General features: G+C 30.7%; 1 long non-coding RNA gene across 1 annotated transcript; it reads left to right on the forward strand.

The window, feature by feature from the left end:
• The first annotated feature begins 1,645 nt into the window (after positions 1 to 1,645).
• LOC129954279 (uncharacterized) lies at positions 1,646 to 16,394 on the forward strand. The gene is made up of 4 exons (XR_008782679.1): positions 1,646 to 2,176; positions 5,302 to 5,573; positions 13,314 to 13,982; positions 15,062 to 16,394. It is a non-coding gene; the product is annotated as an uncharacterized LOC129954279 (long non-coding RNA).
• Positions 16,395 to 23,789: the final 7,395 nt, after the last annotated feature.

Here is a 23,789-nt window from a genome sequence, read left to right on the forward strand (position 1 = left end):
CTTGCAAAAATTGCTTCAAATATTCTCTGAAAGCAGAACCATTTGATCAAAGATTTTTTTTATTATAGTGTTTGATTATAAAGTCTAAGTTTCGCGAAAAAAATACCCCCCCCCTTTCATGATATAGAAAGTTGCCAGATGAAAATTCAACATTTTAAAGTAATTCTTATGTTTGAACGTCATAGAAGATGCTGTAAAAGATGTATCTCCAACAACTCTAACAAGATTCAAAATGACTGATGCTCAAAATTTACTCTGACAAGTAAAAATGGATACTGAGAGGGATGAAACTGATATCTAAAACAATGAAATATTATCATAAATTTTCAGACATAGTATTTTTAAAAATATTTTATTTTTCGGTACTTTTAAGATAGCCCTTTTAAAATCGATAATCTGTTCGATGTTTTGTAAATAGAAGAAATGAGTCATATCAAATTTAAGTAAACTTCCCGTAGGAAACTGGAATCTTATATGGATAATATGGCATTATAATTTTAGAGGATAAAATTTCATCTTCGCCATCGTAGAATGACAAGTGCAATTCAATTTATGATCCTGATGAATCCAATCCACCTGGGTTAAGCGTCTTCAGCTTGTGTTGGATTCAGTTTCTGCTAAAAGGATGCTTGGATCCTGTCTGCTGAACAATACTCACGATTTTGAGGTCCCAACAAAAAAGTTCATGCCTTCAAACTAGAGCTTAGATTCATTTCCATCGAGTCTAGTATTTACTTAAGAGTCATTATTTTTCTGGTGTATCGAAATTTTCAAATAAATGCAATAAATGTAAATTCTCAGAATAAAACACTTTTTCCGCGAGATAGAATATATTTTTAACACATTTTTTTTTTCTTTTTTGTTTATAATAATCACTGAGGCGGGAGTGTGCGTAATTATTATATTATTATATTAATTATAATTATTATATTATTATTAATTATTATATAATTATTATATATTTATTAATATTAATTATTATATTATATACCCTTCAATATTTATAAGAACCCATTTGGGATAGTTGAACTATTCGAAATTCCTGTACACAAATAGACATTCTGCAATCAGCACATGAATAGCAGATTTGAAATAAAATATTTAAACATTTATATTTACACGATTACTCATAATAAAATGTTGTAATTATTTTTTTTATTAAAATCACGCAATCAATAACTTCCAGAGAAACTTCCAGGCAGGAACGTCATCCTCATTATAAGACCAAATTTATAAAATCAGTCCTAAAATAAGTCTCGTGTTGCATTAAAATAGTACTTCATATAATTAAATTACGGAACAGAAAAGTTAAAATAATGTATCGTCAGTTCTGTATTCTTACATTTCTTATATTTTCGATCAAATATTGGCGGTCTTCGGCTTCCTACTTTTTTGTTGGAAATATTGTGTGGCTTAGTATTAATTACATCACTTTTGTATGATCCATTCGGGAAACGGAAGAAAGAAGACGAGTAACAAAATCCAGCTAGGACGAAGACTACATAACCAGCTCTTTGAAGTATTTAATAAAGTTTTTCCGGAACATGTCAGAAAATATTAGTTAGGATTCGGAGCCAAACAGTATCATGGTGTACCTTCATTGCCGCCTATGCTACTGAGTCCTCACTTTTTGATGTTCCTTAAGTGAAAATCCGCTTATAGCACATGGAATGATCACCTGTGATTGCTAACCATTTTACAGGCTACCTTTGTTTCACTTTGCCCTCATTTTCTACAAAATCCGAAAGATTTCTTTTCAAATATATCGAAATTATTCTTGCCTATTTAAAAATATTTATATTTACTGCGTTTGCCTCTTTAGGGTTCAAATTTGGATAATTATTTTTGTAGCCCTTTTTTAATATCGGCTTGTTGAGTAGCCACCTTGCATTTATCTTTGGAAGAAGAGAAGGATTGATGAGACATTTCAAGACTCTCAAAAACCGATAAATATTCTGAAGATTTGCTACTTCTCATTTTGTTGTTCCTTGTATAAGGTTGAAGACTGATTTTGTAAATTATAGAAAATGTCTGTATATATTCGAACTCGAAAGATAATGCAATTTATTAATGTCTATGGTACTACTGAATGTTTTAAATATCCCGAAGTCTTCAGTACTAGCAGGTACCATTTTTAAAACCTGTTCACTATAGATGCTGGACTAGATGATAATGGGTAAGCTGTGTTTTTTTTCCCGAGTTCACATGAATATAATAAAGAAATACGAGTATTTTATTTACTGAAGATTCGAACACTTTTTCGACTGAAATATCCATTCTCAATAAATTTCTTTTTTCTGAACAGGTTTATTGCATTATTTTGAATGTGTATCACAATTTATATAATTAATGAGTATACCATGACTGCTGTCATTTACTAAATTGAAATGAATCAATTTAAAATGTGAAAGTTGTTCATTAACTTTATGGAATTTAATTACTATGAAGTGTAATAATATTACATAGTTTAAATTTTTGTTGAATTAGTTTCTGGATTCGGGAAATTCAACTAAAAATTCGACAATACTATTCTACTAGGATAAAGTCAAGCGTTTCAGTTTTTCTTGGGAATATTTAATTCAAAATTCTATCAAAAACGAAGAATGTTCGAGATTCATCTTATAAATAAGTGTACAAAAAATTCATATAATAGAAAATTTTAGAACTTTCTTTTTATAAAAAAATATCAGATTTGAAAAAGCACCAAACTTGACAGAGTTCTTAGTTTTCATAAAACGGAAGAAATCTGAATGGAAAGTAAATAAAAAAATCATTCAAGCTTGTTTTGTGTATAACTGTTATTGAAGTTCACGAATACTTTCAAATAACTAATTTCTATTAAAGAAATAATTTATTTTCATGACTTTGAATATGATTTAGATACAAAAAATGAGAATAATCCAGTTCATCATTTCACCATTGTCCAAGTAGTTTTACTTGTTTATTTAACTTTTTAGTGAATAATTCGTATTCTTTTCAAAGTTAAAAAAATCTATAATGTTGCAGATAGTTGTAGTTTCACTTCTATTCGAAATTACTTTGCTTTGGCACATTATTGCCTCTCGTTCAATATAAGTGTAAAAAAAAGTGGACTGTAAAATTCCCCTGATTTCAAGTCTTTTCCGCATTTCAAGTCTTTTCCGCATTTCAAGTCTTTTCCGCATTTCAAGTCTTTTCCGCATTTCAAGTCTTTTCCGCATTTCAAGTCTTTTCCGCATTTCAAGTCTTTTCCGCATTTCAAGTCTTTTCCGCATTTCAAGTCTTTTCCGCATTTCAAGTCTTTTCCGCATTTCAAGTCTTTTCCGCATTTCAAGTCTTTTCCGCATTTCAAGTCTTTTCCGCATTTCAAGTCTTTTCCGCATTTCAAGTCTTTTCCGCATTTCAAGTCTTTTCCGCATTTCAAGTCTTTTCCGCATTTCAAGTCTTTTCCGCATTTCAAGTCTTTTCCGCATTTCAAGTCTTTTCCGCATTTCAAGTCTTTTCCGCATTTCAAGTCTTTTCCGCATTTCGAATACATCTGTTTTTGAGCAAATTAAAAACTTGTGCATGTCTTTCGCAAGATAAAATGAGAAATAATGTTAGGTTCTTGTATCAAGGATTTGATATCCACCAGCATTCAAATGAATTTGTTTGTGGCAGCTTAGTATCAAACTGATATAAAATGAGCAAAGCAATGTATTCCTTAATTCAAAATAATTTAGATGACAATTATCTGTATTTATACTACTAATAAAGATGAAAATCATTAGTAAGCTGAATTAGTATACAGAAAAGAAGCGTTGTTACTATTTCTTAAAACTAAAAAAAACTTGAAAAAATGAAACACGCTGAAAAAATAGAGTATCATTGAAAAAAAAATTTTGATTTCGTATAAAAATAGGTTTGTTATTTGTTCCAGAATGGCTGAAGAAACATTTTTTTATTAGTAGAAATAAATATGGGAATAAATTTAAATTTTAGTTAAAAATCTAAAATATGGGGGGGGGGAGAATGAATCTTTTTGTAAATGCCACGCCTCGGTAAGTTACTATTAGCCAAATTTAATCATTTCAGGTCCAAATGTCTGCACGAAGAGCTTTACATTCAATGCATAATGAGCGTCATCAATCCTCACAATTTATGGAAAGCTTACTGGAAAATTTCTAATGAGCAGCATAATGTAGGATGTAAATTTTAACAGTCCATGCTTCTAATAGCACTAAATTAATACGTTGTATGACAGGGGATTAGAGGTGACAGATCCTCGACTTGGCTGCGATGCTAAGACTGGCTCGAAGAGGTTTTCTGAAATACAAGATTTGAAAGAATATGAATCTTTATAAATTTTTACCGTTTACCATCGTAAATACAAAGCTGTGAAAAAAAAGTAATGCTATATAAAACATATCAAAGTTTTGTTTATGTTTAAAATATAAACCCTTAATTTTTTGCATTTGCATTCTATAGTTTTATTTTTTTGATAGCACATCATGCAAAACCGTCGCAAAGCTCTAGTTTCGTGTCGTAGTTTTCTTTAAAAAAACACTTGAAATTGAGATTTCTATTTCTTCAATTCTATTACTATAACATTTTGTAAACGCATTCAGAGCCGTAGGCGTGACCGATGAATCTTGTGCAATAAAATTATATTATTACCACAGCTTACTTTGAAATATTATTTACAACAAGTAACATTTGTGGCATAAAACAGCTCACTGTGGTGCCACAGAAAAACCCTGTAAAACTAGTAACGCTTTCAAAGGTGCTAAGAAGAAACTCTTTAAATGTACATATGCGAAAATATATGTAGTAATGCCAATGAAAGTTATATTTCCTTCATCTTACGTAAAATGTTATTAAACGCACAGGACTGTAACATCGTTATGTTAGGGCAAGATCACGTTTTCTGCCATGCAGTGGGATGTTCATATATTTTAATATTCTATTGCGTCTTTAACATGCACATTGCATTCTCATTTGGTGCAGCTTGGTCAGCTCTAGCCCTTGTGCAATGAAAAATTATTCATTCATTCTGTCACATTTCCTATGTTATTGTAAAGCTAAATAAAGCAACTCGAGGAGGAATGTTTACTATTATAAATAGTGGCTCGGTGGCCTAGATAAGAGACAGTGAAATTGCACTTTCTCAAGTTTAGTTCATTCCAAAATTTTATTCGTAATGCGAAATGACCGTAAAGCGAAAAAGAATTTTCGATATGAATCAATATAAAATATGTTCCAATTCGAAAAAAAAATAGAAAAAATTTTCTGCAGTTTGTTTATAATTTGCGTAAATATTATAAATTGCATTTTCTCTTATAGCTCATCATTCCGCAAAGATTAAGTGTGAAGTAGAAGCGACACCTTCATCTTTATACCCAACTCTCCTGATGTGATGGATTTCATATATCGAAGTTATCGTCGCTGCCAAGTGTCGTCCTTTCGATTTCTTTTTGAAAATACAATACTGGATCCAAGCTGGTTTCGGAAAAGATCCCCATCTGAATCGCACCACACTGAACCAAGCCATTTTTAGATGGAAGAGGAAGATATTTTCTCTTGGATTTCCCATTCTATCGCATTAGACTAACCAGGTATGTCTATATAATTGTGGCATCTTACCCGCTTAGAGATTACATGCATCGAATATTCAGAAAGTATCAATGTTTCTTCCCTATTCTTTCAAAATACTAGATTCAGATTTTGTTGCCTTCCAAGAATTTACAAATCGAGCAAATTTAATTCCAATCAAGATAATTTTAAAAGAACACGAAAGGCAGTTTGAATACGGAGCAATCGAATTCTTTCAAAAATGAATGAACCGCAAAGCAAGAGTAACCTGGCAATAATTAAAATTCCCAGAAGTTAAAAACGAAAATTAAATATTTTCTGATACAATAATTATTAAAATCATTAAAGGGAATTTTCCAAAATCACAGAAAATGTTGTTCATTTTTATGCCAGTAATTTTCGCTATTTTTTTTCTTATTCGGATATCAAACGCTCTCTAAATATGGATTCTTCATAAAATGCTTTCATTTAAATCCCGGTTTAGTTTCATTTCGGTATATTTCTAATTAATAATTCCTGTAGTTTCTACCTAATATTCAAACGTGATCTAGGTTTGCTGATTATATGCTGTTATTCCAACTTTTGCTTATGCATTGTGATATGGTAAATCGCGGATTGAGCAGTAAAAATTAAATTTTTCATCTGGATAAATTTGTTGTCAAAGTAAATTAATATTTAATCGAAAGGGGAATTTTGATGTTGTTGCGCTTAAAATTTAATTTCATAGTTGATACTTGATGTTAGGGCCAAAACAGAATTTAATTGAATCCAAGATTAATTGTTTTGTAAGAAAAGGAATAAAATGTTGGTACATATTTTAAAACTCCAAGCATTAAAACAATTTCCTGCACTATAGAACTGAAAAATTTCAAATTTCCTATGTTTAGAGAAATGATTTAGTGTTAAATGCTTAAGAACATTTCGAAAATTCAAGGTAAAAATATGCGTGTTGTAAATGAAACTTTTCTTCTGAATGGTAAAAATATAAAAGCAAATTGGAAAAAATACTTTAACCGATTTTTTTTTTTTTTTTTTTTTTTTGAAATGATAAATTTCTGAGTGATAAGGCCATTTTCCAATTCTGTTCTATTGAAATTCTGATTTCCCTAACATTTCATAGGATGTCAAATAGCATTACTTTGTAGTAGGTGTTATTGAGGATGAATGAAGTGCTTTTCGTTAATTTCGAATCCGTAGTGCCTGATATTGCCGATCGTTACCTTCAACATTCTCTCTCTGTTCGAACTAATTCTTTCTCTTTAAATTTTCTTCAATGGCACACTACTGTTTCACATTAAAATGAAATTCCTTTTTATTAGTAGTGTAGGTCTCCCCTTTTTATTTTGATATCATTCATGTAAGTTTATATTAATGGAAAAAATCTAAATTGCATCAACATATTTGATATTTTTGAATATTTATATACTAAGAGCTATTTGGTTAATATTGTCCGCTTTCATTTCGTTGGAATTGTCTTTATTCAATCAAATCATGAATTCTCAGACATGCTATTACTTGAAATGAGATGTTTTAACATTTCAGAGGGTGTATTTTTATCGTTTTCCGCCTGAAAATTACTTTGTTAAATAAACGTTAAAATTCAATGTTATTAGCTGAAATTTTAAAAAATACTTTGTCTTGTCATTTAAGTGCCACTAATATCTGAAATTTCAGTTTGTATGTTTTAAAGTGTAATTTTAAAGCAATTCCAAGGAAAATGTTAATAGTGCTCCATGCTTTACGTCAGATTCGTGCATCCAAATACGTGCTTTTAAATTTAAGTGTCGAACCATTCGTGTATTATCCAAAGCAAACAGCATTTTAATTAAAATTTGATTTATTCATAATGTAATTTGATTGCAATGAGCCGAATTTTTCTGAGTTCAGAGACATAATCGGGAATTGATGGAGATCAGATTTGGACAAGCTGGTATTGAGAGAAATCCAATATTAAAATTCATAAATTGTCTGGGAAAGCCGTATAGAGTATAGGAAATATTTTTATGGAATTTCGAAAGTTAATACTCATTTGCATATGACGAATCCTGTTTTATTTACTACTAGCCACCTTTGGCGGTCAGCCGGTTCGCCAATCTTAATGTTCGTTAAAATTTAATAATTAAATATTTTATCCAATTCCTACTTTAATAGCTTCTTCATCAAAATATTTTAAAACTTCAAATTTTGATAGTCATATAATTCACTCGTAATATTATAAAGGCCTTCAGTCATAATGTAATATATATCTCTCTAATTTTCTGTTAGCTCCTCTAGAATTTATGCCTTAAATTAAACTGGAAAGGATTAATTGGCAATTAATATAACAATATTTTTTACTGAAACGAAGCATTTTTTTTATAATATGATTACTAAAAACAGTCACTGAGGGTTTAAAATTTAATGGACACTAAAAAAATACCTTTCTTAATTTATGTAATATCTCAAGAATTTGTCAACAAAATGTTCTCAGATTCATCATGAGCAAATTAATTAACAGTGCTTAATTTTAAATGCATCAAACATTAAGAAAATAAAATGAATCGTTTGAAATAATCGGTCGAAAAATCTTTAGCCTAGCCTCATTAGCATGGGAAAACTTAAGCCTTACTCATTTGGAGGTGGGGAAAATGAGAATTTTTTTTGGCGGGAAAGCAAGTTTTTAATTAATAATTAAAATTCTAATTAAAAATTCAAAAACGGGACTTCAGGTGCATACACCAAGGTATACATGTACCAAATTTGGTAGTTGTAGGTCAAACGGTCTGGCCTGTAGAGCGCCAACACGCACACACACATTGAGCTTTATATAAGTATAGATTTCCCTGCTTTAGTAAATATGTAGCTCATCAAAACCATCATAAAGAAACCCTGGGTTCGGTATTTTTTAAATTCTGTTTTCGTGTTCATTTCAATGCAAAATATTTGATCTCCTTGACGCAATGAGGAGTATTGTCGTTCGTTTTGTTCTCATTTTGAAATGCATAATGCGAATGAGAAAATTGCCTAGTGCTGCACATTTTTCACGTCTCATGTTACGCACAGATATATTGTGAGGAAGAGAATTAATGCACTTTATTGGAGTATATTGTGTCTGAAGCCTAATCTTTGCAATGGCGAATTATGCAGTGAATGGAGAAAGCAATGAATACAACATAATCGAATGTGGAAAGGGTCAATGGGAAATATGAAAGCGTGGCAAGTCATTTCGCCATCTATTGTGTTGTAAAACAGAAATGATTCACTCGTCCTTATTCGGATGATGTATGTAAAATTGAGAAGCGGAAATTTATGGAGTTATCGGCATGAGTAATGGCGTGTGTGAGAGTATGGGAATTGTGGCCTGAGGCTGGTGTTAGCAGTACGTGTTGCTTTGAGAGAATCACGGAGCGGTGGAGTAGCTTGCGAATTCTGGTTTCGGAACACGGGGGGGGGGTGACGGCATAGATGTGTGTGGGATTGCAATCTATTTCGAGGGTGGTGCTAGAAGCGGGTTGTGTAATTTCGAGGGTGGTGTTGGAAGCGGCGTGGGTAATGTGTGTGACTGTGGATTGTAATGTCGAGGGTGGAGTTGGAAGCGGCGTGGGTAATGTGTGTGACTGTGGATTGTAATGTCGAGGGTGGAGTTGGAAGCGGCGTGGGTAATGTGTGTGACTGTGGATTGTAATGTCGAGGGTGGAGTTGGAAGCGGCGTGGGTAATGTGTGTGACTGTGGATTGTAATGTCGAGGGTGGTGTTGGAAGCGGCGTGGGTAATGCGTGTGACTGTGGATTGTAATGTCGAGGGTGGAGTTGGAAGCGGCGTGGGTAATGTGTGTGAGTGTGGATTGTAATGTCGAGGGTGGAGTTGGAACCGGCGTGGGTAATGTGTGTGAGTGTGGATTGTAATGTCGAGGGTGGTGTTGGAAGCGGCGTGGGTAATGTGTGTGAGTGTGGATTGTAATGTCGAGGGTGGTGTTGGAAGCGGCGTGGGTAATGTGTGTGAGTGTGGATTGTAATGTCGAGGGTGGTGTTGGAAGCGGCGTGGGTAATGTGTGTGAGTGTGGATTGTAATGTCGAGGGTGGTGTTGGAAGACTCGTGGGTAATGTGTGTGAGTGTGGATTGTAATGTCGAGGGTGGTATTGGAAGCGGCATGGGTATTGCGTGTGTAAATTGTGATTTTGAAGTTTTGGCGCAGTGTATGAAATGTGTGTGTCAGAATTGTGAAAATAGAAAATGTTAAATGGAAAAATGGTGCCGATATTGTGTATTTCATAAGAATAAGCTACTTCATCTATTTCAGCGTAGCTTAGTTTGACATTAAGAACAATATTTCGATAGAACGCAAGACAATTCGAAGTAGAAAAGTAATGCGAAATGAAGCTTAACAGAATGCTTAGTCAATTCTTAAATGTTAAATCCAGTTCATTTCTGAAGGCCTTTGTTAATAATTAAAACAAAAACATTTTGAATTTGAATTCCACCAATCCAGCAGTTATGGATTTTTTTATGGGTATATGACTGATTAATAATGCCGAGTTCCCACTCTGCCTTGGAATATTCTCCCGTCAGAAGAAAGATTGAACAATCAATTAACAGATAAATCGAGTGAACTAATGAAATTTGCTTCGTGACATTATTTCCGAAAATCTCTCATAATGAGAACTCTCAGCTCAAGACAACAAATGCAATTCATAAAGATTGTAGCCAATAAATGTAGTAAATTTTTAATGGTTGAGTAGTATCGACACATAGCATTTTAATGCTTACATTCTGAGGAGCAGAAATAAATTAAATTCATATTTCGTTAAATTTGATAGGAGTCCTAAAAAAATTCGCTCTTTTCCCCATAAAATTTCAAATACTATTAAAATGAAAATATTTATTTCATGGACGTTACAGATTTTCTAGAAAATTTCTTCGAATAATACTTATTCTCATTTGGAAGGGCTTAAGAGGACTTTTAACTGGAATGAAGCTTAGGTTAATTTCAAAATTTCTATACTTTCAAGTAAGTTTATTTTAATTGTATTTTAAATTTAAACGCGCAGTTCTTGCAATATAGAACAATAATTGCTCCTTTTCCATAATGTTCAATTATGAAACATTTCGCTCTTTTAACCACCCTTCTTTCTCCGTCTTGGAATTAAAATCCCTATCTAATATGAAAGTAATCTTGTGGGCCTCGGCTATTTAATATTCTATATATTCATTATTCTTCTAATTGATATAACAATTTCACATCCCATGAAAAAAAGTTTTGATTGAGGCTTGCATTGTCGATCAACCGTAAACTGATAAGCTATTTCTGATGTTGAAGGCATGTCATTTCTTCTGAATAGAGTAGCTCGGCTTATTTGAACTTCTCTCCTCCCAGAATTTAGAAACAATTTAGTTCGCTCCATATCGCAACAGAAAGGAAGTTTGAATAACCTCATATATCGAATGCGGGGAGAATTTCACTAACTTTCAATGAAAATAAGTAATTGGCTGGAGCATCGATAGGAAAACTTGGGTAATCGAGCTTTAGAGATAAAAAATAAACATTTTTAAATGTAGCTATTCTAATTTTATTTATACAAATTTGGTATTGAACCTCTTTGAACTTAAACATGTAAAAAAAATCATTTTCATAAAATTTTTAAAAATATGAAATGTTTTAAGACAAAGACGTAGTTTGAAAGCAACGTTGCTTGTTGTAAACAAAAAAAGCACAATTTGATCACTTTTCTGCAATTCACCTTCAAAAATTTAAAAACGGTAATCTTTACTTTCTGAATTGAATTACAGTTATGTTTTGAACCTTGAGCTTCAGCGCAGATTATCCTACAAAAGTATCTTGTACTAGAATAATATCTATATAAAAACGGTAATCGCTAGCAATGAGTTGCCGCAGAACTATTTTTAACTATTTGAAACTTTCTAAGATGAATTAAAATATACACGCTTGATGGACGCTTAGATAGAATGAGGAAGAAACATTAATAGTCTCTGGATATTCCATGCATGTGGCTTCTAAACGACGTGAGTGCCAGAGTTATATGGGTTTTACATGGTAAAGGCTAATGACAGAGACAAGAACCATGGTGATTGTTTTCTTGTGCCTTTTTCTACAAATGTGCCGATTGAATGAATGTTAAGTTGGCATCTTCAATGTGTAAAAATGATTGGAACATTAGATCTTGAATTTAAACTGTTTCACTAAACCACATAGTTTCTGTTAGATTCATTCCATTTTTTAATCATTTGAGTGAAATGGAAAGTCACAGAAATCATTAAAGAAGCAGATTAGCCGTTTAATGGGAACAATTGCACAACGTCATTCACCATAAGAAGAGGGAGGGACTGCCTTTACAGCTTTTGGCAAAAAGCACGGATAGTAGCTGTCCAGATGGCCAAAAGAAAATTTTGTTTCACACAAAGTAATATCGGTAAGTTATGCTATTTATGATAATTGTTATATCGAAATGAAGATTAAATAAAATCGTTTGATTTTATGCAATGGTAAAAGGAACTATAAAAATGTATTCATTTTATTGCATCATTTATTCATAGGCTGGATAACTTTTGACGCTTAATAGATACTAATTTGCGTGATAAAGATATGATGCCAAACACCGTATTTTCTCAGTTCCATACACATGTCATCTATATCAATTTTGCTGGATGCGAGGAAGTATTCGCTTAAGATACGTCTATGTATCCAAAGGCACAGTAAGTACTCGAATTTTATTAATGAAACTGACAAAACGATATGGCATTTGGAAGTTATTTTAATTTGTTCATCAAGAAAGCAAGTTTCTGGTGGGAAAAAAAGATGCGAAATATAATTATTTGAAAGCATTTATCAAAATTGATTCCTCCTAGTATAAGAACTACAAGAATTTGAATATTAAATGCGTGTAATCCATGAGCCAAATTTCGATAGTTGTGTTTCCAAGTAATTACTCGCCTGAAAGGGGAGTCTGCTTGGAATGGTCATCTGCATGTCATCATCGCTAGAAAAATATTGCTTGGCCAGGAACCCTTTCAAATAACCGGTTCCAGCACCTATGAAAAGGTAAAAATATTTGTAGGTAATTTTGTATTGTTTCTGTATGGGCCAAAGTGAAACTTTCTTTCTAGTATGACCAAACGTATTGCTATTAAGAAAAATATATTAATTTTCTTTCAGATTCTTCATTTGTTGTAACAGTAGATGTTTAAGATCATTAAATTCTTGTTTAAGCATCTATTTAAGAAATTTTATAAAATTAAAATTGCAGCCTTACAAAATTAAAATTGATTTGTTTTTAAATGAAATTTCATATTTTATCTCGATGCATAATATGGCTTTTTATTAGAAGAGCATTCTAACTAAAATTCGTTTTCATATAAACCTTATGATATAAAGTATAATCAATAATTCTGCTTGAAGAATAATTAATAAACTGGATGCTCCATTTATTTTCTCTAAATGAATAGGCGTATCGCTAGAAAAAAAATAATTAGAATCGTCTTTTTTAAAAGAATAAATGAAATGGGTGGGTGAAATGTTTTACTAATGTATTTCAAATACGAAAAGATTTAAAAATTTTCAAGTCATTTTTCCTTTAACTAAAATTTTCTTAGTTAAAAAACAGTTAATTTTTTTCCATAAATAAACTCGCTGGCAAATTCTTTTCGAGAGTTTGAATTACCGGTGCAGATTAAAAGTGCAAAATTGTAATTGCATATACTCCTGCATTTCATGGTATTCTTGATGGATGGTTTCATATCTGTTGATTTAAATTATTTAATTTTTTCAGATTGACATGTTTTGACCGAAATGACCATGGCTCAACAGGAAATATCTGGAACCTACAAGTGGATTTTGGAATTTGGACCCTTTTCAAATTAAATTATGGTCAGAGATCCAACAGATATAATTGATAGTTTCAAAAGCTAGGAATATTAAACCAAGTTCAAAATGCATCGCCTTTAATACTCGCAAATTATCAAGACTTAAATTCAGTCTGCACAGTGGATTGAAAGTGAAAGGTTTATGATCTCTCCATATACCAGACAAGTGGTTTCAAAGAAACGAGGGCAAAATCATGTGGATTTAACATGTGTAATCCGTGATAGAAGAAAATAACCATGAAGATTTCTTCTTATTAAACTATGGAATCAATGTTAATTTGGAGGATTTTTTTTTGTGCAATGACAGCAAGAACTTGTGAGATAACATCCGTTTGCTCCAGTTTACTTGTACTTAAATACTTGGGTGAAATAGAACGTCATATAAAGCAAACAAAGATCAACTAATCTGCATTTGATTCTACAGCAGCGCACTGTGCAAAGAATACATCTGATGTCATCTATTTGAATAACGAAACTCCATCTGTGGAATGAAAGGCCTTTTCAGTTCCAGCTACAAACTCTATATACAAAGGATGTCTGGATGCACAGGAAAGAACGGTACTGAAGTGATTTCGGTAAGTTTTGCAAATTAAGATAACTGTCGTATTAAAATGAAGATTGTATCCAATCATTTGAATCGACTGTCAAATAACTAACAATGTACTTTTTCATTTTGTTAGTTATTTTAATAGGTTAGACAATTTACCGATGCAATTTTTCTGGGAAAAAACGCATCCGCACTTGGTATGTTACGACTTTTTCGATTCCATACTCACGCCCTCAATACACATTAATTGTGCTTATTTCATGGAAAATATTCTCAAGATGACATGCTAAATTCCTGAATTATAATAGAAATCTCAGATTTGACATTTGATCATTTTATTTGAGATTTTCAAGAGATATGTTGCATGGCCAGAAATCTCTTCAAACCTACGGATGTGATAAATAAGTAAAATATGTTCCAGTGTAATTTTGTTTCAAGTCTTATTTCATCCTCCAATTAACTCATTTTTTAGAACGAATCAAACATATTGCAGTTGATATTTAAAATATTATCTTAGTTAATCGTAGTAAGTAATCGGTACATACTTGTATCAGTTAGGTTATTTTCAAGTATTTAAATAAACCAGAAAATTTCATCTACAAACCTACGAAAGAAATACTTTTCAAGCAAAACTTTGGACTATGTTTTGTCTTATGCACGAAAGCGTCTGCTTTGGAGCCTAAGTGGCTTTTGAGAACATTTTGACGACTTTGCAAAATAACCTACTGTATTCAGAAGAATAACCAGTGACGGCAGTTATTGGACGGTTGTTTCAGCATCCATTATTAGCGCCACTTCTAATCCTTGGAGAATAAACTTTTTCGGAAAATTCAGGAACGAAATATTTTTTATTTAGCTAATGATTTAAGTGAAACTTTAATATAAATGTAAATTTCAAAAAGCGAAATGGTAAGTAAGCCGAAGTGTTAATTAATCTACATTTTAAAATTTTTATTTTCATTTCTATGTATAACAAAATTGTAAGCAAATTCTTTTATGGAACAACTGGATAATTGATTTAAAGTGCAAAATTAAGTCACTTCTAGAATTTAAAGATATTCTAGATATTTTCAGATATATATTAATTCAAATATTTAATATTTTCAGATATTAACAGGAGTTGGCCGAAATGATAGCGGTAAAACGGATGGCATTCAGAATCTTCATCAAGCGAATATTAGAACTCGGTGCCTTTAAAAGGAAATATTGGATGGCGATCCAACAGATGCAGCTTGTGTCTTTGGTCTGATATTAGAGCAAACCCAAAATGAGTATTTTGTGCCAATATATTATCAATGATATGCATGGTGGAAATGTAAATGTATATGTAGTTAACATTACTTGAGGATATCAATACATCTCTGAAATACTTTGTTCTTCTATTTTAAGGTGTTGAATATTTATATATTTTTGGAGAATTCTTTCAATCAATGCGTAATTGTTCTTGAACTTGGAATTCTTGGAACTTGGAAAAGGTTGAAGTGCATGGAATGTAAATCGTTCAAAGCCTGTGTTTGGCATATGAATCAATATTTCTTAACTGTTCTGGAAATTGTTATGCATATGTCCATTTTAATAGCTTCTGGTACATTATATTTCCTTCAAAGTGGATATTTGTATTCTACTCTTTTAGACACAAGTATTTTTTTTAAATATTATAGACATATGAAACATTTTTATGGATAAATTAAAATTTGATAGTGTGTTTGATTTTTTGCTGAATATCTAAAACCAATTTCCATCAATTTTTCTTTCAACGCGTATAAAATTGACTTCAAAATTTCATTTGTAACCATACTCTTATTAGAAGTTAACAAGTCGAACTTTTGTTACTCTCCCAGCAATATAGCCAGTGATCTCAACCACTGTCACAGAATTGAAATAAAAAATATATAACGCCTTAATTTGCATTTGACATTTCTCCATTGTCAACGGAGAATACACTTTCATGATATTGGATGATTTGTTAACATTCTTTTTCATCATCGATTGCATTATTAAAATTCTAAAAATTTAATTTTTTGTCAACCGATTAGGTGTTATTCCTTCTCATCAACATAATTGTTTGTAGACAGTTTTCAATTTTTTGACAGATTTTACAAAGTAGTCTTTCTTTATTTTCATTTATTACTGAATGTCAAAGATCGCGAAAGCAATTTCATTCATTTTTCCTGAATAGAAATTTAAATATAGTGTCAAAGATCATTATTTGAAATTTAATTTCAACACTTTGAGAAATTTTATCACGATTTTTGTAGCTATATTAATCAAATATCTGTACATTGCATCCATTTTCAATTATTTTTTTAAATCAAGATTCTATTCTTATTAAATTTATTAAAAATTGGTGATAATAAATGATTAATAGAACTTCACTTTGTGACTATGAAATAAGTTACCACAAACTCAGTATATTTAGTGTAATGGCTATGTGCGTATAATTCTGATTTAGGAAATATTTTTTTTTTCTATAAGGGTATTAACATTAGCCTTTGAAATATTGTTTTATAATTTTTTTATTAAAATTTTGATCTGAAAGCAAAATTTGTGAAAATGAAATTTGCTTTAATATGTATCTGCATGTTTATCTAGTTTAAAATATATCAAAAATCGCTGCTGTCAATGGCGGGAGAAACGCGTCTGTATCCTGTATGAAAGAAATGGCAAAAAAAAATGCGTTGTCCACATGTCTACTTTGTTTTCTTAAAGATTATTTGAAATTTAAATATTTTCCCATAAATATGGCTGAAATTTATGTTTGCCTACGTGAAACAGTATTGTGCATTGCAAAGATATTTTATGTTTATATATTGAATTTGGTAATATTAATTATTGGAACTGTAATTATTCTTAAATAATGCGATATGATAGTGCTTTCTTCTCTTTTCATTAACTTTCACATTTGAATAATCGTAAAATGCACAGCATTCATTTTTCCTGAACAGAAATTTAAAAACATATCAATGATCGTTAATTTGTAACCTAATTTCAATACTTTCAGAAAAATTTTAACATAGTATTTGTAATTATATTAAATAAGCATCTGTTCATTGCATCCATTTGCAGTTAGGCTTTTAAAAAATATTTTATTCTTGTTAAATTTATTTTAAGTAAATTAATGATAAATTTATTTAAAAAAAAGTTAGCATTTCAAGTTCACCATTAATCTTATAATAAGTAATGATTTCTAAATCTCGCCATTTTGGCCTTCAATTTTACTTCCATCCGCGGATAGAGGATACTTTGATTGACTCGGCCGGCCAGCCAATCAAAATGTCCTTCGATTCTTCGAAGGCATTTGATCATTGTGCCTGATCATCACAATGATCTATGTACCTTAGAAGAAAATGATTCTCGCGCTTGATTAGCAAGAATCAAAATTTCTAAAAATCTACTAGAGTATAATAAAATATTAGTTGAGGGGAAAAAAGTGAATGGATGCGATGAATGTTGAATAATGTAGGTAAGATTGCTTTCTTTTATTAATAATACGAGTAAATTATGAGCTTTTCAGAAGATTTTAATTTCAATTTTTATTCCAAGTTATTTAATAAAATATTAAATTATCACTTATTCTAAATTGAATTATGCATTGGAAAAATCTTAGAATGAATGTTCAATTTATATACTATCCTTAAATAATAATTTATATAAATGTGTTTCTTTAATTACATTTTAATAATCAATGCTTGTATTAAATTTTCCATTTCAAGTATGTCAATTTTATGTTAACTGAGTACTTTTATTTTCAAAATTGTTTGAATTCCTTTTAAGCTTTTTGTATAAGACAGCAGTTTGATACCTGTTTAATTTGATATCTGTACTGAATTCTTAATTCAATGCGTTTGTCCTACTTTTTATGTTGTAGTAATTTTGTAAACGATCAATTGTTGTATATTAAACTTGCAAATAAAGTTTGTGTATTTAGAATTCATTTTGTATTTAATTGCCAAATATTCTTGTCTCCTTTCGAATAATTGTTTCGATAAACGTATTAAATTTCTTGAAAGCCACTCCTATAACAAATCCGTGAACTGAATATAAGACGTACATACATACATCCAAGTCCTTTGAAGAATATTGAGTTAATTTAAATTAAAAGTAGAAAAGCACAAGATGAATGAATAGATTTGTTTCCATCCTTTACCTTAAATGATTTCATTATTTTCAAACGTAAATTAGTTGCATGTAAATCATTGGGATTTAATTCGCTAGTTTAATGAAAGAGTATAGATAAAAAGTTAGAAATAGGCCATGCTCTAGAAATGCATTAGTAGAATTTGACAAATTGGAACTTTTATCTGCTTTTTAACAATGTGTTCATAGAAATTTCATTATGTTTGTCGTATTCATCTGCTTTCGAATTTCAAACTAAAAACTAATAGTATGTTCGTTCCTGATAGTGAAAGGGTAAATTTAAGATCTTGCTGAAGAATGCATTTTTAGGTACTTTGAACTGGTTAGATGTGAATTTTAAAGTTTGCTTTGAAGTTTCGTTGTTATTTTTCATATTAATTTATCTGAAAATAAATTAAAATGTTCTTTTATTACTTTCTTAAAATCTGTTATTAAATATTACATATAGTATATATCATTTAAATATTATTTTTAATTTGATATCCTGATTACTACTCTTTTCCGCTTTGTAAATTGTGACAGATAGCGAATTTTTATTGTAGTGAAAATTTTTTCTTTTTGTCAGTTAAAGAATTGTAATATTTTATATTATGAATATCTTCTGGTCTTCGTTCTAGATTAAATGACTAACTATTAAACGATCCTAAGAGTGCGAAATGTCACATAAATGAAAATTGCATTATTATAAACTTAAATATTTTATCAAATAATGAACAGAAAAATAATTTTATTGAATCTGGAAGTCAAAACAAAAATGGTAAATGTGCGAGGTATAGGTAGAAAATCTTTCAATGAATTGAAATCGTAATTCTATTTATAATTCATCTAAATTTTATTTTAAAAAATATTTGCAATTTTGGAGGAAAAAACTACCATTAAAGCTCTCACCGGGAACAGCTTTCTCCGAGTGTACTATTCTAAACAGCCATAAAATATCATAGGGGGAAAATAATTCGGCTTTAAATTTATACTAATGGAAGGGAGATTTCTGAAGGATTATTTCAAAGCATTTAAAGCATTTATTATGTACAAAAAATACACGGAGACATTATAGTAAATTAATTAAAAAGAAAACTGAAGAAGGTTAGGAACGGTATCGGAATGATTCTCAATAAAGAAGCATCCATGACGCAAAGGTCCAATATCTGACGCATATGCGACTTGGACAGCTTACATAATGGCAGATTTTATTTTAGGAGAAAAGGAAAATAAGAGGTTTATTTCTAATACTATGAAAATTCTATTTTGTATGCAGAATATATATATAATATACTACTACAAGAGCAAATATTTTAATTCACGAAAAAAAATGATTCCAATGTAAAAATAAATGTATGTATTAATACTACTTTAAAATATTTTCTTGTTTTGTCTTAACATTATGGACAAAAAAGTAATACCATAAAAATGTGAGATACCGAAGGGGATATTTTAGATAATTTGGAATTTAAACTGCATTCATAATTTTTATTGACATATTGAAATTGCGTTTTGCAAGTCTTCAGTTCGAATCCCGAAATCAAGGAATTTTTTTTATATTTTTAATTTCTTTTTTCTTAAATTTATTTTCGGTATTTTTATTCCCACACTTACTATGAACTTTTCCAAATCTTATACTTATAAAATAAAATTTAATGTCAAAATATTTCTATGGTCAAGAGAAATTTTAGGAGTCAAGTTCACGCACATGCGCAGAATTCATTCCTATTCAAAACATTGCACTTTTGGATCAATTTGACACCTCGTTAAAAGTTTTAGTGGATAATCATAATGAGAGTCTTAGACCATTCAGACACTCTGCGGGTACGGAGCTTCGTGGCCATATCCACAGAGCGAGACGCTTAGTTTTGCTGGTCTTCAGTTTGAGTCTTGAATATGAGAATTTTTTTAATATATATGTACATTTTTTAAAATTTATTTTGGGTATTTTTATCCAATATTTCCATAATTACTATGAACTATTCCAAACCTTATACTACTAAAATAAAATTTAATGTCAAATTATTTCTATATTCAAGAGAAATTTTAGGATTCAAGTTCACGCACATGCGTAAATTCATTCCTATTTAAAGCATTGTACTTTTAGACCAGATTGACTCCGTGTTAAAACTTTCAGTGGATAATCATAATGAGAGTCTTAGACCATTCAGACGCTCACCGGGTACGAAGCTTCGTGGCTTGATAATCAGAACGAGCCGCTTAGTTTTAATGGTCTGCAGTTCGAGTTTCAAAAATGACAATTTTTTAAATATATTTTTCTTTTCTTTATAAAAAAAATTTATTTCAGATATTTTTATCCATTGTTCCCACACTTACTACGAACATTTCGAAATCTTAATACTACTAAAATAAAATTTATTGTCAAAATATTTGTATATTCAAGAAAAATTTGAGGAGTCCAGTTCACGCACCTGCTCAGAATTCATTCCTATTCAAAATATTGTTTTTTTTATACCAGATTGACACCGTGTTAAAACTTTTAGTGAATAATCATAATGAGAATCTTAGACCATTCAGACGCTTAGCGCGGAAGAAGCTTCGTGGCCAGATCGGCAGTACGAGCTACATAGCTTTGCTGGTCTTCAGTTCGAGTCTCGAAAATGAGAACTTTTTAAATATATTTTTCTTTTCTTTTTTTTTAAAATTTACTTTAGATATTTTTATCCATTATTCCCACACTTACTACGAACTTTTCCAAATCTTATACTACTAAAATAAAATTTATTTTCAAAATATTTTTATATTCAAGAGAAATTTAATCAGTCAAGTTCACGCATATGCGCAGAATTCATTCCTATTCAAAACATTGTGCTTTTAGACCAGATTGACACCATGTTAAAACTTTTAGTAGATAATCATAATGAGAGTCTTAGACCATTCAGACGCTTAGCGGGTACGAAGCTTCGTGGCCAGATCGGCAGCACGAGCTAAATAGTTTTGCTGGCCTTCAGTTTGAGTCTGGAAAATTAGAACTTTAAAAATATATTTTTCTTTTCTTTTTTTTTAAATTTATTTTAGATATTTTTATCCATTATTCCCACACTTACTACGAACTTTTAAAAATCTTATACTACTAAAATAAAATTTATTGTCAAAATATTTCTATATTCAAGAGAAATTTTAGGAGTCAAAATCACGCACATGCGAAGAATTCATTCCTATTCAAAACATTGTGCTTTTAGACCAGATTGACACCATGTTAAAACTTTTAGTGCATAATCATAATGAGAGTCTTAGACCATTCAGACGCTCTGCGAGTACGAAGCTTCGTGGCCAGATCGGAAAAAGGAGCCGCCAGGTTTTGCTGGTCTTCAGTTCGAGTCTGGAAAATTAGAACTTTTAAAATATATTTTTCTTTTCTTTTTTTTTAAAATTTATTTTAGATATTTTTATCCATTATTCCCACACATACTACGAACTTTTCCAAATCTTATACTACTGAAATAAAATTTATTTTCAAAATATTTCTATATTCAAGAGAAATTTTAGGAGTCAAAATCACGCACATTGCATCAATTTGACACCATGTTAAAACTTTTAGTAGATAATCATAATGAGAGTTTTACACCATTCAGACGCTCTGCGAGTACGAAGCTTCGTGGCCAGATCGGAAGCACGAGTCACCTAATTTTGCTGGTCTTCAGTTCGAGTCTGGAAAAAGAGAATTTTTTAAATATATTTTTCTTTTCTTTTTCTTAAAATTTATTTTAGATATTTTTATCCATTATTCCCACACTTACTACGAACTTTTCCAAATCTTATACTACTAAAATAAAATTTTTTGTCAAAATATTTCTATTATCAAGAGAAATTTTAGGAGTCCAGTTCACGCACATGCGCAGAATTCATTCCTACTCAAAACATTGCAATTTTAGATCAATTTGACACCATGTTAAAACTTTTATTGGATAATCATAATCAGAGTCTTAGACCATTCAGACGCTCTGCGAGTACGAAGCTTCGTGGCCAGATCGGCAGCACGAGTCACACAGTTTTGCTGGTCTTCAGTTCGAGTCTGGAAAAAGAGAACTTTTTAAATATATTTTTCTTTTCTTTTTTTAAAAATTTATTTTAGATATTTTTATCCATTATTCCCACACATACTACGAACTTTTCCAAATCTTATACTACTGAAATAAAATTTATTTTCAAAATATTTCTATATTCAAGAGAAATTTTAGGAGTTAAGTTCACGCACATGAGCAGAATTCATTCCTATTCAAAACATTGTGCTTTTAGACCAGATTGACACCATGTTAAAACTTTTAGTGCATAATCATAATGAGAGTCTTAGACCATTCAGACGCTCTGCGAGTACGAAGCTTCGTGGCCAGATCGGAAAAAGGAGCCGCCAGGTTTTGCTGGTCTTCAGTTCGAGTCTGGAAAATTAGAACTTTTAAAATATATTTTTCTTTTCTTTTTTTTTAAAATTTATTTTAGATATTTTTATCCATTATTCCCACACATACTACGAACTTTTCCAAATCTTATACTACTGAAATAAAATTTATTTTCAAAATATTTCTATATTCAAGAGAAATTTTAGGAGTCAAAATCACGCACATTGCATCAATTTGACACCATGTTAAAACTTTTAGTAGATAATCATAATGAGAGTTTTACACCATTCAGACGCTCTGCGAGTACGAAGCTTCGTGGCCAGATCGGAAGCACGAGTCACCTAATTTTGCTGGTCTTCAGTTCGAGTCTGGAAAAAGAGAATTTTTTAAATATATTTTTCTTTTCTTTTTCTTAAAATTTATTTTAGATATTTTTATCCATTATTCCCACACTTACTACGAACTTTTCCAAATCTTATACTACTAAAATAAAATTTTTTGTCAAAATATTTCTATTATCAAGAGAAATTTTAGGAGTCCAGTTCACGCACATGCGCAGAATTCATTCCTACTCAAAACATTGCAATTTTAGATCAATTTGACACCATGTTAAAACTTTTATTGGATAATCATAATCAGAGTCTTAGACCATTCAGACGCTCTGCGAGTACGAAGCTTCGTGGCGAGATCGGCAACGCGAGCCGCCAGGTTTTGCTGGTCTTCAGTTCGAGTCTGGAAAATTAGAACTTCTAAAATATATTTTCTTTTCTTTTTTTTTAAATTTATTTTAGATATTTTTAACCATTATTCCCACACTTACTACGAACTTTTAAAAATCTTATACTACTAAAATAAAATTTTTTGTCAAAATATTTCTATTATCAAGAGAAATTTTAGGAGTCCAGTTCACACACATGCGCAGAATTCATTCCTACTCAAAACATTGCACTTTTAGATCAATTTGACACCATGTTAAAACTTTTATTGGATAATCATAATGAGAGTCTTAGACCATTCAGACGGTCTGCGAGTATGAAGCTTCGTGGCCAGATCGGCAGCACGAGTCACACAGTTTTGCTGGTCTTCAGTTCGAGTCTGGAAAAAGAGAACTTTTTAAATATATTTTTCTTTTCTTTTTTTAAAAATTTATTTTAGATATTTTTATCCATTATTCCCACACATACTACGAACTTTTCCAAATCTTATACTACTGAAATAAAATTTATTTTCAAAATATTTCTATATTCAAGAGAAATTTTAGGAGTTAAGTTCACGCACATGAGCAGAATTCATTCCTATTCAAAACATTGTGCTTTTAGACCAGATTGACACCATGTTAAAACTTTTAGTGCATAATC

The sequence above is a fragment of the Argiope bruennichi genome, chromosome 1, assembly GCF_947563725.1.
Source record: "Argiope bruennichi chromosome 1, qqArgBrue1.1, whole genome shotgun sequence".
In the NCBI taxonomy this organism is placed as follows: domain Eukaryota; kingdom Metazoa; phylum Arthropoda; class Arachnida; order Araneae; family Araneidae; genus Argiope; species Argiope bruennichi.